The sequence below is a fragment of the Octopus bimaculoides genome, chromosome 7, assembly GCF_046866305.1.
Source record: "Octopus bimaculoides isolate indiv1 chromosome 7, ASM4686630v1, whole genome shotgun sequence".
Classification (NCBI taxonomy): Eukaryota; Metazoa; Mollusca; class Cephalopoda; order Octopoda; family Octopodidae; genus Octopus; species Octopus bimaculoides.
Genome location: NC_142934.1, coordinates 94715375 through 94730318, shown reverse-complemented (window position 1 = coordinate 94730318; position 14944 = coordinate 94715375).

Below are 14944 nucleotides of genomic sequence, written 5' to 3'. Positions count from 1 at the left end.
AGAAGAGTACTAAAGCTTACACTTTTGAAAAATTGCTTTTAAATATATATTCCAATCTATGACCAAATAAATCATACAGGACCTGATATTAACAGAAACCGCAATTTAACCGTCCCCAGGAGCTTGGAATTGTATGTCGTCTACATGTTGGCAAGAACTGTAAAAAATATCAACCGTCTAACAACAAATAGTAACCTAACATCTAAAAAAAGCTTAAATCAATTGATGTAGAAACACAGGAATAAAAATAGCGAATGCCTCATTTGAAATCGGTTTAATGAGACGAAAGTAATTTCAGTATTGATCTTGGCTAAATAATGAAAACAACAAAAAACATCAATTTACAAAATGAGAAAACACAAGGAAAGATCTGCAGGAAAAAAAGGTATTTGGAAAACGCTATAATCGAAACGTAGCAATCAAACTGTAGCACATTCACTTAAATGATAACTCGTTTTCAAATTCCCTAGATGGAGGACACATGTAGTAGGGGTTTCTTAACCACAGGCCGAAATACCAAAGCAGATCTTGGTCATAAGAATTCACATCTGAAGTTTCAATTCCACATGTGCCTACTCAGCGATTTTGTTTTGGAATTAGATTTCTTGATATTTTCGATTAAAGTATTGCATAATGTTTGGCAGTTTACAGGTCACTATGAAAAGTTTTCAGATTCAATATGGAAAATTCACTGTAATCACTAAAATTACAGGGCAGTCGTATAGTATATCGGGTACGTGCATATGCAGGTACTCACTCAAAATCAAGCACGCAAATAAAAACATGATGTTCTCATATAGATATACACACGTAAATACAAATGCATCTTTCTGAAAACTCGTATATACAGTAATCCCTCTCCATATCGCGGTCCACCTATCACGGTTTATTATTTAAGCTTACATCGATTTCTCCGTTGTTTTGCATTTACAATAAAATAAATATATACAAATTATAAAAATAATTTTAAAAAATATACAATACAGTACTGTTTCTACTTCGCGAATTTTCACCTATCGCGGGTTTGTGGAACCTAACACACACGATAGTCGAGGGATTACTGCATATTTACAGTTCTGGAATATACAGTTCATAGAAATGTTTTAAGCCTTTTTTAAAAGACACTCAAAGTGCAATATCTGAGTTTCGATGAGGTATTAAAAAAAAATATTGACCCCAAAGCAATATTTTTATCCGTCCAGAAATAAGGTCAGAAAGAAAGTGCATCAAATTTCCCACTTTACCCATACGAACAAATAATACGTCTAGAAAATCCTGTACGCTAAATATAACTTCTTAAGCGATGCACGTTGTCTCCAAATGTATAGTTAAGTCCAACATTTTGCTTCGAAACACTATATAAGCTAGCTTTATGTTGCATACAATTTAGACATGCTGCCGGTTGGTGCACAAGATGATTTCAAAATCCTTTCGTTTACTAGATACTCGGGCGGTAAAAGTAATTCTTACGTTATAACGCTCGGACGGAAAACTTTATCTGCAGCTAACTCTCATTTATTGACAGACAGTCGTATAACTTGTCAACGAAACAAAGCTTGTATATCATATTCTCCAGATATTTCTTACTAAACAGAATTACTATAATACGATTTTGTGAAACCTTATATTATCTAGAACATACACATATTCCAGTCATTCACAATGCAACAATTATTTGTGCATTTACATTGCTATATCTCATACCTGCCCGATAGGCAAATCTTCCGTTCATCAATACATATCAATCATTAAAATTTATCATTCAATCGGCTTCACCAAGCTTAACATCATTAACATTTCCACCACTGACGCCGAAAGCATTACAAACTCTGTCACAGATGCATCCATTATCCTGAAATAGACATCACTAACAATGAAGTAGTTGTATGCTGTCAACTTAATGTGACAGTATCCTGAAGGGAATAATACTACTGTTGCTCAGACCAGGGAGGCTGCACCGCTTCCTCTCGGCCTTGACAAATTTCCTGTGTCCTTATGTTTACAAAGGGTAGACAAGCACCTCCACCCAGCTAAGCCTGCATCCAGAGACATGTTTCCGAGTCTTTGCTCGTCATGAGTGTAGAGTAGCATGACCTGCTAGTCGAAGATGCCTGTGAAGCAAGCTCTTGTTAACATATAATAATTCTAGTGAATTACATTCACTGATTTCAAATTTAGAAATATTTCACCTATCACTAACAATGTTAGGATAATCACCATCGAATATACTCTGTCTCCATATATATATGTTGTCCATATCCTCTCACACCGTCAGCACCAACTTGAGTACTATCACCACCAGCAACAGAGCAACCATCATCTAACTCCAGTATCGATATTACGATTGCAGAAGAGCAGCGACATTATGATGGTTTCAGAATACAAGGCATGTCTAAGTCGTATATGTTTATTTTGAAATGTATTATTCTAAGTGATCGACTGACAATTACACTGAACAGTTGAACACACGTGTGTGTGTGTGTGTGTGTGTGTGTGTGTGGGTGTGTGTGTGTGTGTGTGTGTGTTTGTTTGTGTGTGTGTGGGGGTTTATGTCTTTGTTTCTTTGTATCTCTGTGTGTTTGTGTCTGTGTTTTCCCGCACGCAACCACCACTGTTTCCCAACAGGTGTCTGTGTTTAGGCCTCCCGTACGTTAGCCGTTCGGCAAAAGAGGCCGATGGAATAGATACCAGATTTAAAAAGTGTAAGTGTAAGGGTCCATTTTTGCGACCAAAATCTTTCCAGTGGTGCCTGTCCCAGGATGGCTGCAGTCCAATGACTGAAACAAAGAAAGATAGAATGTAAAAAAGACTGACAGTCAGACGAGTTACATAAACCCATAAATGGACGCCGAAACGGACTGATCGATGGATTAGCTGCGATACAGATAGAGGGTTAGTGAGATTAGCAGACATTTACTTCACTAGTCAGAGATTTGGCCAGACATATAAATCAGTTGATCGATATATAGATAGAGCGATTGTTAGTTATTTCCTATGCATATATTCTATTCAAGTGTGTTGCAAGAAGTACAGCAGTAAAATTTTGCACACTCGTTTGTACTCTTGCTTGTATATGTGAGCTTCCATGGTTGTCTGCATGCACGTCTGTATGTCTGAATGCTTTTGTTTACATGCACACACTCACACGCACCTATACAACTATACATGGGAATGAATATGAGTTTATATATTAAGCAGTGTATATGTTGCCTCACTGGACATGACGTCGGTCCATTTCTCATTTTTGCAAGCGAGGTAGACTTGAACAACGTGAAATGAGGTACTATATTTAATGGCACAACGCCACGGTCGGTCCAGGGTTCGAATCAAGCATCTTACGATCATGAGTGCAATGCCCTAACCACTAAGCGACTCACCTTCACCTATATATATATATACATACAAGATTTAAGGAAAGAAGTAGATAAGATCTGGGCTACATATATTTCATAGCGAGCGGAACCCCGGAAGTGGTAAATAAACACGCGAGGTGTGTACTGCAGGGTACTCTTCAAGCCAAGGATATCTCTATTAAATGAATATTTACATTGTCGCAGGGAGCTATATATATGTGTGTGTGTGTGTGTGTGTGTGTGTGTGTGTGTGTGTGTGTGTGTGTGTGTGTGTGTGTGTGTGTGTGTGTGTGTATGTATATAAGTCTGTATGTATGTATAGTTGTATGTGTATATGTATGTATATTATTTCCTCAAATCAGAATGAGGTAACACTAAATAAAAGAATTGTGAGGCGTATTATGAAAGTCATATAATAGATAGTTTTTTTAGAGAAATGTTTTCACGTAAATCATAATTACAAAAAGTGAAAGATAAATTATAGAATTTTTCCTGTAATAATTTGTTTTGATGCATTTTGTGTTATTCTTATTTTTTGTTTTGTCTTTGTAATTCTTAATTGATGTGTCACAATTAATAATCTAGTTGAATGGTAAAATGTCTCTAATATATTTATAATGCAATGCAGAATTCTAAAATAAATGGTTTTCAGATTTCAAAAATAAATGAATTGGTTTCGGGTCAGTAAAGTGTTATGTTTTAAGTCGTCTTCAGTAGATAAGTTAAACCATCACAGTCAATTCAAAATGGCGTGTATTGTTTCACAGAGATTTTTTTCATTATAAAATTTATTTATTTTTCTGCTGCTTCACATGAAATTCATAGTGTAATTTTCATTTTCATAAATGTCTACCGAACTGTACAGGAAATCGCAAGGTGTGATAATTAAAATGTTAGTTTAGTGCAAGTTACTGTGCAACTATAAAACGGGAACGGCAGAGAAATGGAATAGTTATTATAATCTTTTTTTATCATTATCCCATTTTGTCTCGCAACTCACCAATTTCAAATGAGTCAAGCTCATCTTGTCGTCCATTTATCAAAATCAGACGGAGTTAATGAGGTCAGTTCTACCAGCTATATCTAGACACATATATAAACAGGTTTCTGTTTATTTAATAGAATCAATATTTATATTGTTAGTTTTTGGTAATAGTATATCATCCTTCCAAATAGGTACATATTTCAAAATAATACTACATCTGTATGACTTGAATTCACACTAACGGTAAAATTTGTATAATCACTACATTTGGTGCTTATTCAAATGTATCGCCAGTTCAATACTAAGGTTGTTGCTATTTCAATGACTTTTCATTCATTCTATTAATTGTTGATGCTGTGAATTAGTATATAAGCATCAGAATATGCAAGACAAGTATTAGGTTCCTGTTATCGATAAGCATATTGCTTTCAGTAGCAAATATAGAAAACCAGATTTTACAATGTGTAGCATTTCTATAGCTCGTACATTGCAGTTCTGATTAGTTCTTGTGCAATATTTTCTGTTGCATACATCGTTTCTCTCCGACAACCCTAGATACTCTGATGTCTATCATTTCAAACAAATGAAAAATCTATTCGATTATTCTGATACTATGTCTGAAGCAGTGAGAAATTTGTTTGTATTACTCGATTAACTCAAATTGTTGCACGACACGTTAAAGGCGCAACTAATCGTTGTTTTATCTGCATATTTTACTGATCGCATTTAACTCAGCAAATATCGGGATCATTAATATTATCTAATTTCACATTTTATACAGGTTAAATTCAAGCAAAACCAATTTTAATTAAAATACTAAACGGACGTAACCTAATATTAAGGAGTTTCCTTAGTGCTTCTTGCCCTTATGAATGTAGAACAGCTGGCTTTTATACGGAAATCATTGTTTGCTGAGACGCGCAGCATATTCACAGCGATTTAGAAGCAACCTCTTACTCCCTTATCCATAATTTCTTTCTCTCCTTATTTATACGATACATTTTAGTGCAATAACTCCGTTGTAACAGATATACAGTTATGTATGTTTGAATTATAAGCTGCATTCTCTAAAGTGATACCACATATTTTGCCTTCTGCATTTATATGGCATGCCCATTGAAGTGCTTTCTATATTTGCTTCGATTGGTATACATCCTAAATTTATCATCACATAGCCGTGAAGAACTTTCCCTGATAAAATTCAAATTATTGGATAGGTTTTCCATGCAACGTGAAACGAGATTTCTATAGAGGCTGTCCACTATACTGAGGGTCTACGAAAATGTATGGGGTAATCAATTACATAGATATTGTGTCAAAAAGTTTAGTGCAGATATTTAGAAGTATAATATGTTGTTCTATATGTGAGTGATTTATAACAATGAAATGTTAGATTGCTGCTGTACACTAATAACATACAGAACGTAGAATTACTTTGTTCCAAGTGCATGCCGTTGCCATTTAGTATGTCTTGCGATTTGTAACATGATTTTAAATGAAAAAACTCGTACGGAAATCAACCACTGATTAGCAGTAATTTACAGAGGTCACTATACTCTTGTTACATTCGCTTTTATGTATTTTGATTATAATAACTGAACTTACTTATTCTACAAGATTCTGAGTTTCACTTTCACTTCTGCCTTCACTCCACCATTTCTGAAATCTACTCAGTATTTGTGTCTTTGTGTATGTGTGTGTGTATGTATGTGTGTACACACACAATAACACGCACACACACACACACACACACATACACGATAGTGAACAAAAAATAAGTTGTAATGATACCGAAAATCCTGATAAACAAACAAATACTCTTATGAAGCAGAATTGTAAGAAGTGGATTATAGGAATTTGGCTGATACTTTACACACTCGCATATTGTGTTGGGGTGTGAATCGCAAGCGACTTGAATTAGAAATTATTATGTCCATGCTGGTTAATTTCAGCTTATCTCTTACGTGTTCATTTCTCATTATATTGCTAGGTGTACATGAGAGAAAATATTAACAACAGAAGGAAAAGAAAACTAAAATAAAAGATGTGTGGAAAAATATGAAATTTTAAAAGAAAGAATAAGAACAACTGCGAATGAGAAGATGAAAAAGATAGGAATAATAAAGAAAAGGAGAGGAAGGAGATTACAGGGAGGGGTATGAATGCATTGAAACAAAAACCACTTTGCAAGAAAAAGGAAAATATATTTGGATATAAAAAAGATGACAAATATTATTTGTGAAGGCAAAATAAAAGAATTGATGGAGTAGAAGTGCTAAAAATGTATTTGAAATTGTTAGAGTGCAAAGACTGGGTGTGTGTCAGGGGAGAGAAAGAAAAAGGTTGAAGATTAGATACGTTAAAAGGAGAAGAAAAGATGTGCGAAATAGTAAAAAGAAAACATGATACTATTAGAAAAATAACATAAATGTCATTTTGTAATTTTAGTAAAATGTGTTTTTCAAACACAAAAATAGTAAAACGGAATTCTATAATAATAGTCATATAGTAATAATAATAATAGTAAGGATAATAATAATAATAATAATAATAATAATAATAATAATAATAATAATAATAATAATAATAATAATAATAATAATGATAATAATAATAATGAAGATAACGAATTTAATTATGTTTCTATGAAAATGATTAGATAGATTGAGTGACGTGAGCCGCAAATAGATTGCAAGAATACTTATTGCTTTTTAGTCTATAATTTATTGAAATGATAATATGCATACATATATATATATATATATATATATATATATATATATATGTATATGTATATATATATGTGTGTGTGTGTTTGTGTATGCGCGTGTGTATGTGTGAGTGCGTGTGTGTAGGTACACAATATATGCATGTGTATACTTCGCGCAATTTATAAATGCACTTAGCGATCTGCAGAGAGATATAGACTGCATCATAGTTTTCATATGTAAATGTACTGTTTTTAAGTGAATATATCTGCATCCTTGTATACACGCAAAATCACACTCACCCACACACATATATATGTATATGTATATATAGATATATGCATATATATATATTTATATATGTATATACCTATATATATTTATATATGTACATACATATATATACATATATAATATATATCTATACGTATATGTATGTATATATGTATATATGTATATATGTATATATATATATGTGTATATATATATATATATATATATATATATATATATATATATATATATATATATATATATATATATACATACATATATATATATATATATATATATATATATATATATATATATATGTATATATATATATATATATATGTGTACATATATATATGTACATATACATATATGTATATATATACACACATACATTCTAATATATATCTGTATGCTATACACGCAAACACATTTTACACACGCACACATAAACTCTTCCATCGCAATTTCACTAACGATGAAAGTTTCAATAAAAATATGTACAAATATTAATGTATTCTTTAATTTTATGATGTTATTGGAAAGTCGATTGTAGACAAGAGACTTACATACGGTTTTTAAAAATATTTATATGGAGGTTTTATCATAAAAATGTCACAGAAGATAATAAAAAATATTAATACTTTCCTTACTGTGTTTATAATATTGAAAATAATTTTGACGGTAACATACACAAAGTTTAGAGAGATTCGTTTGACTAAAATTCTGGATTATTTCTAATATTTAAAATATATAGCTAGTCATAATATTTCAATGCAAAATTTGCATTACCTGAATGAGATTATGTCTCCTAGGCTGAATGAAACAATTTCATATCCCTGTCGATGCGGTGGAAATTTCAATGGAATTTGCCAGCATATTATACCTTCATGTAGTTGTTTATTACCATCCCCGACTACTGTGTGTTTTAATTTTTTTGTGTTAGTTTTACTTAACTTTTGTTTCCTCTATTCTACTATTTTCATGGGTTATTCGGAAATAAGATAGTCTTCTCGCATTGTGCGTTGCTATTATCTGCTCTAGGTTACGGCTAATGGAAAATGCAAGCCGTACTTTGGAGTCGAGCAAAGACAACTCCAACAAAAGCTTATACCTCCACAGGTCAGGGAATGAGAATAGTTAGAATTAATAGCGTGCTACCACCAATTGATAAAAGCTTAGAAAAAATAGTTGATCGACGGAAACGAGGGCAGCAGAGACATAAGGGAGAACTAATACAAAATATAATAGGAACAGTGAATTAGGTTTCTGTAATTTTGCTAAGAATAAAGAATGCCGTTTAAACTCTGGACGTTAGACTAAGAAGCTAGCCTACTGATGCAAAATCACATCTGAGCGAAGGACGTACTTCAATATACGGGACACCAGGCTACCTTTCAAAAGAAAACTAACTAACCATTTAAATTCATTTAGCCATAGAAGTATGAGGAATAGCACGAGCCTGACAAACTAATAAGCTCTCTTAAGGGAGATAATTAGTACAGCTAAACCGTATCGTACAGGAGAAAATAAATGTGAACAATGTATTGAAGACATGCACCAGATCTTTACTTAATAGAAGGCTGGAAAAGAAAATAAAAGGGCCTTGAGGGGAGGGATAACTGATTAATATATTTTAACCATACGATTTTGCAATTCAACGCTACAGGCTGTTGAATAAATGACTAAACTACAATATTAGTTGGTGGGCTAATCTTTGTTTGGGATTTACAGGTTATATAAATAATACTAAGTAAAATAAGTACTTTAGTATAACGGGATACGCCAATCGGTCTAAAAAAATATTGTACTTAAAATTTCGTAAATAGCAGAAATTAATATTTATCTAAATAACATGCCCATAAATTAATTACATTTATATACTTACTGATATATTGTAAAGACCAACCACCCGTTGTCCGTAATGGGATTGACGAAAGTTCAGCCATCAATATAATTGGTCAGTTGAATTGAAAAACCAAAGGGCAAGCTATTAAGACCGTTATAGGGGTAAATGTAAATAAAGAAGTAAATAAAAAGTATAAGTGATGGAGAAGTAGCATATGTTATGGGTGTCCCAAAGCCGCTTATCATATTATAATGTTATAAATAAACCATCCAAACATGTAAACAAGCATTATGCAAAAGAATGTACTATGGTTAAGGGGAGACTACTGTTAAGGGGAGGTAATGGGTAGAGCAGCGACTTTCTGTTATATAATTATAAGACTAAATCTATCTTCTGATATAGCCACCACAGTACCCAAGCGGTGGTCTTTCTGGACAAGCAGTAATTGTCTAAACATTCCAAAATACATGCAGCGTAATGGACCTATGAGAAGGCATAAGTACAAAATCGCAAATTAATTAAACGATTACAATTATATCACTTGCTAATTACTATAATGGTCACAAATACTGGGTCCTACCACAGTTTGCTAAATCATACTTAATATATTATTATCATTATTATTATTATTATTATTATTATTATTATTATTATTATTATTATTATTATTATTATTATTATTATATTGTTAATATTACTAACATTGTCGATATATCAACCCTTGTTTGGGTGCATCAATATGGGGCCTACCACAAAATGACACCTATTCATAAAAAAATATGCCTAAGAGCAATAATTGTTCATAGGAAAGCGCCTACTGCAGTACAAAGTCCAAGCAAATACAATTTTAAGAGTTGTCTTACGGTGGTGGGAGTTATCAAATAAGTAAATCTAATGGGGTCAGCAATCAATGAAGAAATTTTCATTCTAGCGACGCAACATGCATTACTTAACTTGAAGGAAGAAAGTAACTAACTTGCCTGCGCAAGGGTAAATTTACCTTCTCTAAATATAAAGAGCTTTAGAGACCCTTTGCATCAAACCCACAAATAACACCCAGACCACTTCACCACAGAAATAATAAATTTCGATACTAAATGATGGCATATATTAACTTCCAAATTAAAGCTAGTTTCATAGTATTACACTCCTAGGCCACTTATAGGTAATCCAGGAGTAATATCCCTTCACCAACATATCCGAGATAAATTCCACCTCCCCCACACAATAGCTAAATACAAACTATATGTATTAATCTATCTCTCCTTAATATAACCTTCTCAACCCCTTTAATAATGCCAGATCTTTCCACTATGATCCTAATCAAAATACAGAGAGCATAAGTACTCAATCCCTCTCAACTACACCTCACCTAAGAGAGCCTGTACCTGCCATCTCAGCAATGACGTTATTTGCAACTAACGATACTTTAACTTGACTTTACTTCCTACACCATGTATTAGCTTGTTTAAATTAACTTTTCATTCTGGGCTTAATTTTCAGTCAGCTCATGGGTCTACATACATTTATTGTTGACCGCATGAGATTTACTCATTTAAGACACCACCACCACTACCGCCGCATAACACAGTTTAACTACTTAATATTAAGTTCACACCGCTTTAGATTGTATTTGCTTGTACTTTGTACTGCAAGAGGCGCTTTCTTATGAACTATTATTGCCCTTAGGAATATTTTTGTATGAATAAGAGTGTAATTTTGTGGTAGGCCCCATATGGACGCATCAAAACAAGAGTTGATATATCGATAAGGTTAGCGTTATAATCAATATAAAAGTAATAATAATAATAATAATAATAATAATAATAATAATAATAATAATAATAATAATAATGATAATAATAATAATATTTTCCATGAAAAATTTTTGTCTAGAAATCATATTTAGTATTTATCTGTTAAATTTTGTACGTATAACAGGCTTAGGACCCCATGCACTTCCTTGTTTATTAAACAGATATGTTTGTAAGTCAATCTTTGAAAGCACGCACGCTTGATTTTCAATTACATGAGATAATTAACTCCTAGAAATTTCAAAACTCTACAATACAATTCGATTATCAAATCGAAGTCTTCATTTTAGTTTGCGTGCAAAAATGAATAAAACAAATGATAGAAGGTACTTTTTCGGTAGACACGTAAAACGAGTAATATGGAATTCTAAATTTAATACCTACCTTAGAGAAAGAGAACATTGCTGTCTAGACAGTCATTTATTTCAGATAACATTCCTGACTTTTAGTTTCACTAAAGTGAAATGGGAAACAGGAAGTTCTTATTTCGCTGATTTTGAAATATTAAAAAAAAAAGAATATGAAACAACAGAAACAAACCTATCACTGGTCAATAGGGTGCTTCCTTCATACAAAACATGATAATTTTTACTCTACGATACTGTCTTACCAGAAAAGTGGTTTAGCTCCTAGTCAACACACACACACGCACACAGACATATATATATATATATATATATATATATATATATATATATATATATATATATATATATATACCGAGACTTGATTTATAGTGCTCCTTTATTGAGAAGATATCATTACTGTAATCAAATCTTAAGAGTACTTAAATCAGTCAATATCAGTTGTGGTTATTGATGCACTTAAAACTAAATGGTGTATGTGTATATCTAAGTCTTCTGGCATATGTATGTGTGCGCATATGCGCGGATCTGACAAGGTGGGGAGAAACGATAAAGTGAAAGAAGAGAGAAAAGGGAAAAAAGAGACAGATGGATGGCACAGACAAAAAGAAAGCAGAAACGCAAAAACGTATCTATCACCTACGATTTGTTGAAATGTTTTAGAATATGAAATCGATTGAAAATGAAATAACCATAGGTTCTATATTTAGATTTCTATGAAGAGAAAGGAGGATGTGTGTTTATGATCATCTCTATTTTTATATTATAACGTACATTTGTGAAGACTAATTTAGAAATATTAACTTCGCCTTAGTAAAATTTAAAATATCGCCAAATCATTGCAATTTTATGTGGCGTTGTTCCTTTTAGAAACTATGAAATGGGAATTCTGTATCGCTTCTATAAATATCATCAAAATAATTTTGTAAATGTGTACAAAACTTGATTCATTCAACTATGGCGGTTATTTTCAATCATTTACTGAAAAACAGAAGCGTTTTACACTCTACATCAACCGCATACGATGCTTCGGAGGAGTTATTGCCAGTGGAGATCTCATTGTTTAAATAGAATTTCGCTCTCAAATTTTGAATCCCTATGAAAAATAATCTATTATTTAAAATTGACGCATCAACTCTTCATACCTAACTTTCTAATATTATGTCTTACCTCTTCGGCGTGTGTATTGTTATTCACGTTAATTTCTATGAATTGTAATTGTTTTCGAGAGCGAAATAGGGACAGAGAAAGAGTTGAAGAAAATATATATTCAGATTTCCTTTCAACACAAATAGCTCAATGATTATTAATATTGAGATCATACTATACTATCAGAACCATAATCCTCAACACAGATAACCGCGGTTGAAACAAACAGAAAAGCATTAAAATGGTCTACTACTTGGACTCAATGTCATTTCACCAAATTATGTGCCGCATATACTTTTCGCATTAACTTTGTACAATAATCACTATAACCGACATTCCAATTTAAATCACTCGTTGAGATGGAATATTAAATAAACCGAAAATCCAACTGGAACACTGGATACAACTTGAGTTATCACTAACATTTCTCTCACGGATTCTTGGATCGGATGGCTTTCACATTTAAGTTCTGTGCCCGTCACCTCATATCTATTGTCGAACAACTTTATTCAATGTATTTTCCTCGTTATCTTCAAAGCCTCTCATGATTATTCTGGTGCGATATACATCTTTCTTGTAATATTGTCAAACGTAGATACAGCTGAAATTATGCCTCTTTTTTTTTCCAAGTGGTTCTCCTCGAAATCGCATATTTCCTCTTGGATAAAATACGTAAGAGACACAAGCAACTTCAATTAGGTAATTATGAAATTCTCTCTAAAAATCCCCTTTATCATAAATAAATCATCACGATTGTGAAAATTAATGGGTTACTACTTGTCATTCGATTCCTCACTTACCATATAATCAAGTACCAGAAAAATGAAATCTTGTGCTTACTTCTCCGAATAGGTTTCGATTTTTCCGCTGTATTTATATATTTTGGCTGTTTCCTTCGATATAACCCTTCATTGAATAAACACTTTATATCAGCCATTATTATTATATTTATGGAGAATTTCGTACCGTAATTTAATTTTCCTTTGTTAAAAAGGAAAGTTACCCAAGATAAAATGTAAGTTATATCGAGTAAGTGAACGAAAATAGTATAAAAGCTGTATGAAAATTAATTATATGAAAACCAATGCTTTAATGAGAAATATTTATGGGTCTTGAAGTGAAGGATTAAATAATGAGCATCATTTTAAATTCACCCAACTCCAGAAGTTGTTTTAGTTGGCCTTCAACGGCTCTTGTATTCATCCACTTGTTTACACGGAATATCTTGGCAAGTCCTGTCGTAGTAAGGTTTCCCAATTCCATCTGCCCCATAGTTCAACACGCTATGATTTGCACACACTTTCTTTCCCGTATTCATTTTCCACACCTTTTTGCAACCTTCTGCTCCTCTATATCGGTTTGAGACATGAATCTAAATTAATATTTCCCAGAGTAAAAGAAAGAAAAAAATCAGTAAAAAATGCGATTAGTATCTCATCATTCCACAGCGTAACAATTATTAATTGCTTCATTAGTTAATGATGTAACATATGCCGATGAGAATATGCAATAAATTACACGGATAACTATTTGCTGTAATACTCGCAAGTTCATTTACTACTCTGACTAAAATTATACACACCGACCATTGACAATATAAATACTTTCATCCTTGTTGCTATGATATATAGTATTACGATTTCAGCTGAAGACGCCCTCCAATATGATTATAATAAATATTTTCTTACTACTAGATTGTCTTTCAACAAATGTTGAACGCAATTTTGTATCCAAATGGTTTAAACACTGTTTATGCCAATATATTTTCTCAGATGGAAAACAAGAATAGTGATATTAATTTTACATATTGCGCGAATTTTAAGTAAATCGGACAGAATTGTCGCATTTTTTTCAGAATCAGCTCTAAAGTATTTTATTAATTCTGTTTTGAAAATATTTTGTTTTGAATATTAGCCGATAATCTTCAGTTTTAAGAAATAGTTTTAAAGGATTTATATTTAGAATATAGATAAAACTTCAGTGCTAAGTTATTCGAGTGTAACAGAATGCATACATGCATGTATGTACGTATACTGGAGGTTTAACCCATCCACGTTTAGCGGAACCTGTTCTCTTGCATGAATATGGGCTTTGTTCTGAGTATACTGTGCTTCGTAACCATCAGGTGTCTTGAAGAGCCCGTGCAGGTATACTGGCAAGTATAACTTCATGACTGAAACAGTTTGAGCAGATTAGTTTTCGATTAAACATGTAACAGACTAATTCACTAAAGAGAGGATATTAAATATTTAACGGGAATGAAAAGACAAACGAATGAAACGAGGCATGTAATAAATAGTAATGAAATATTCACTATACATAAATAATTTCAGTGAAAGGTCCTAGAAGTTGTTTCGTCAAGAATTTCGTAATAAAAACTGCCAGAGAAATTATACGCTGCTACAAATTTGATGTTATTTCTGAAAATATATTGCAGTTATTCTTGTA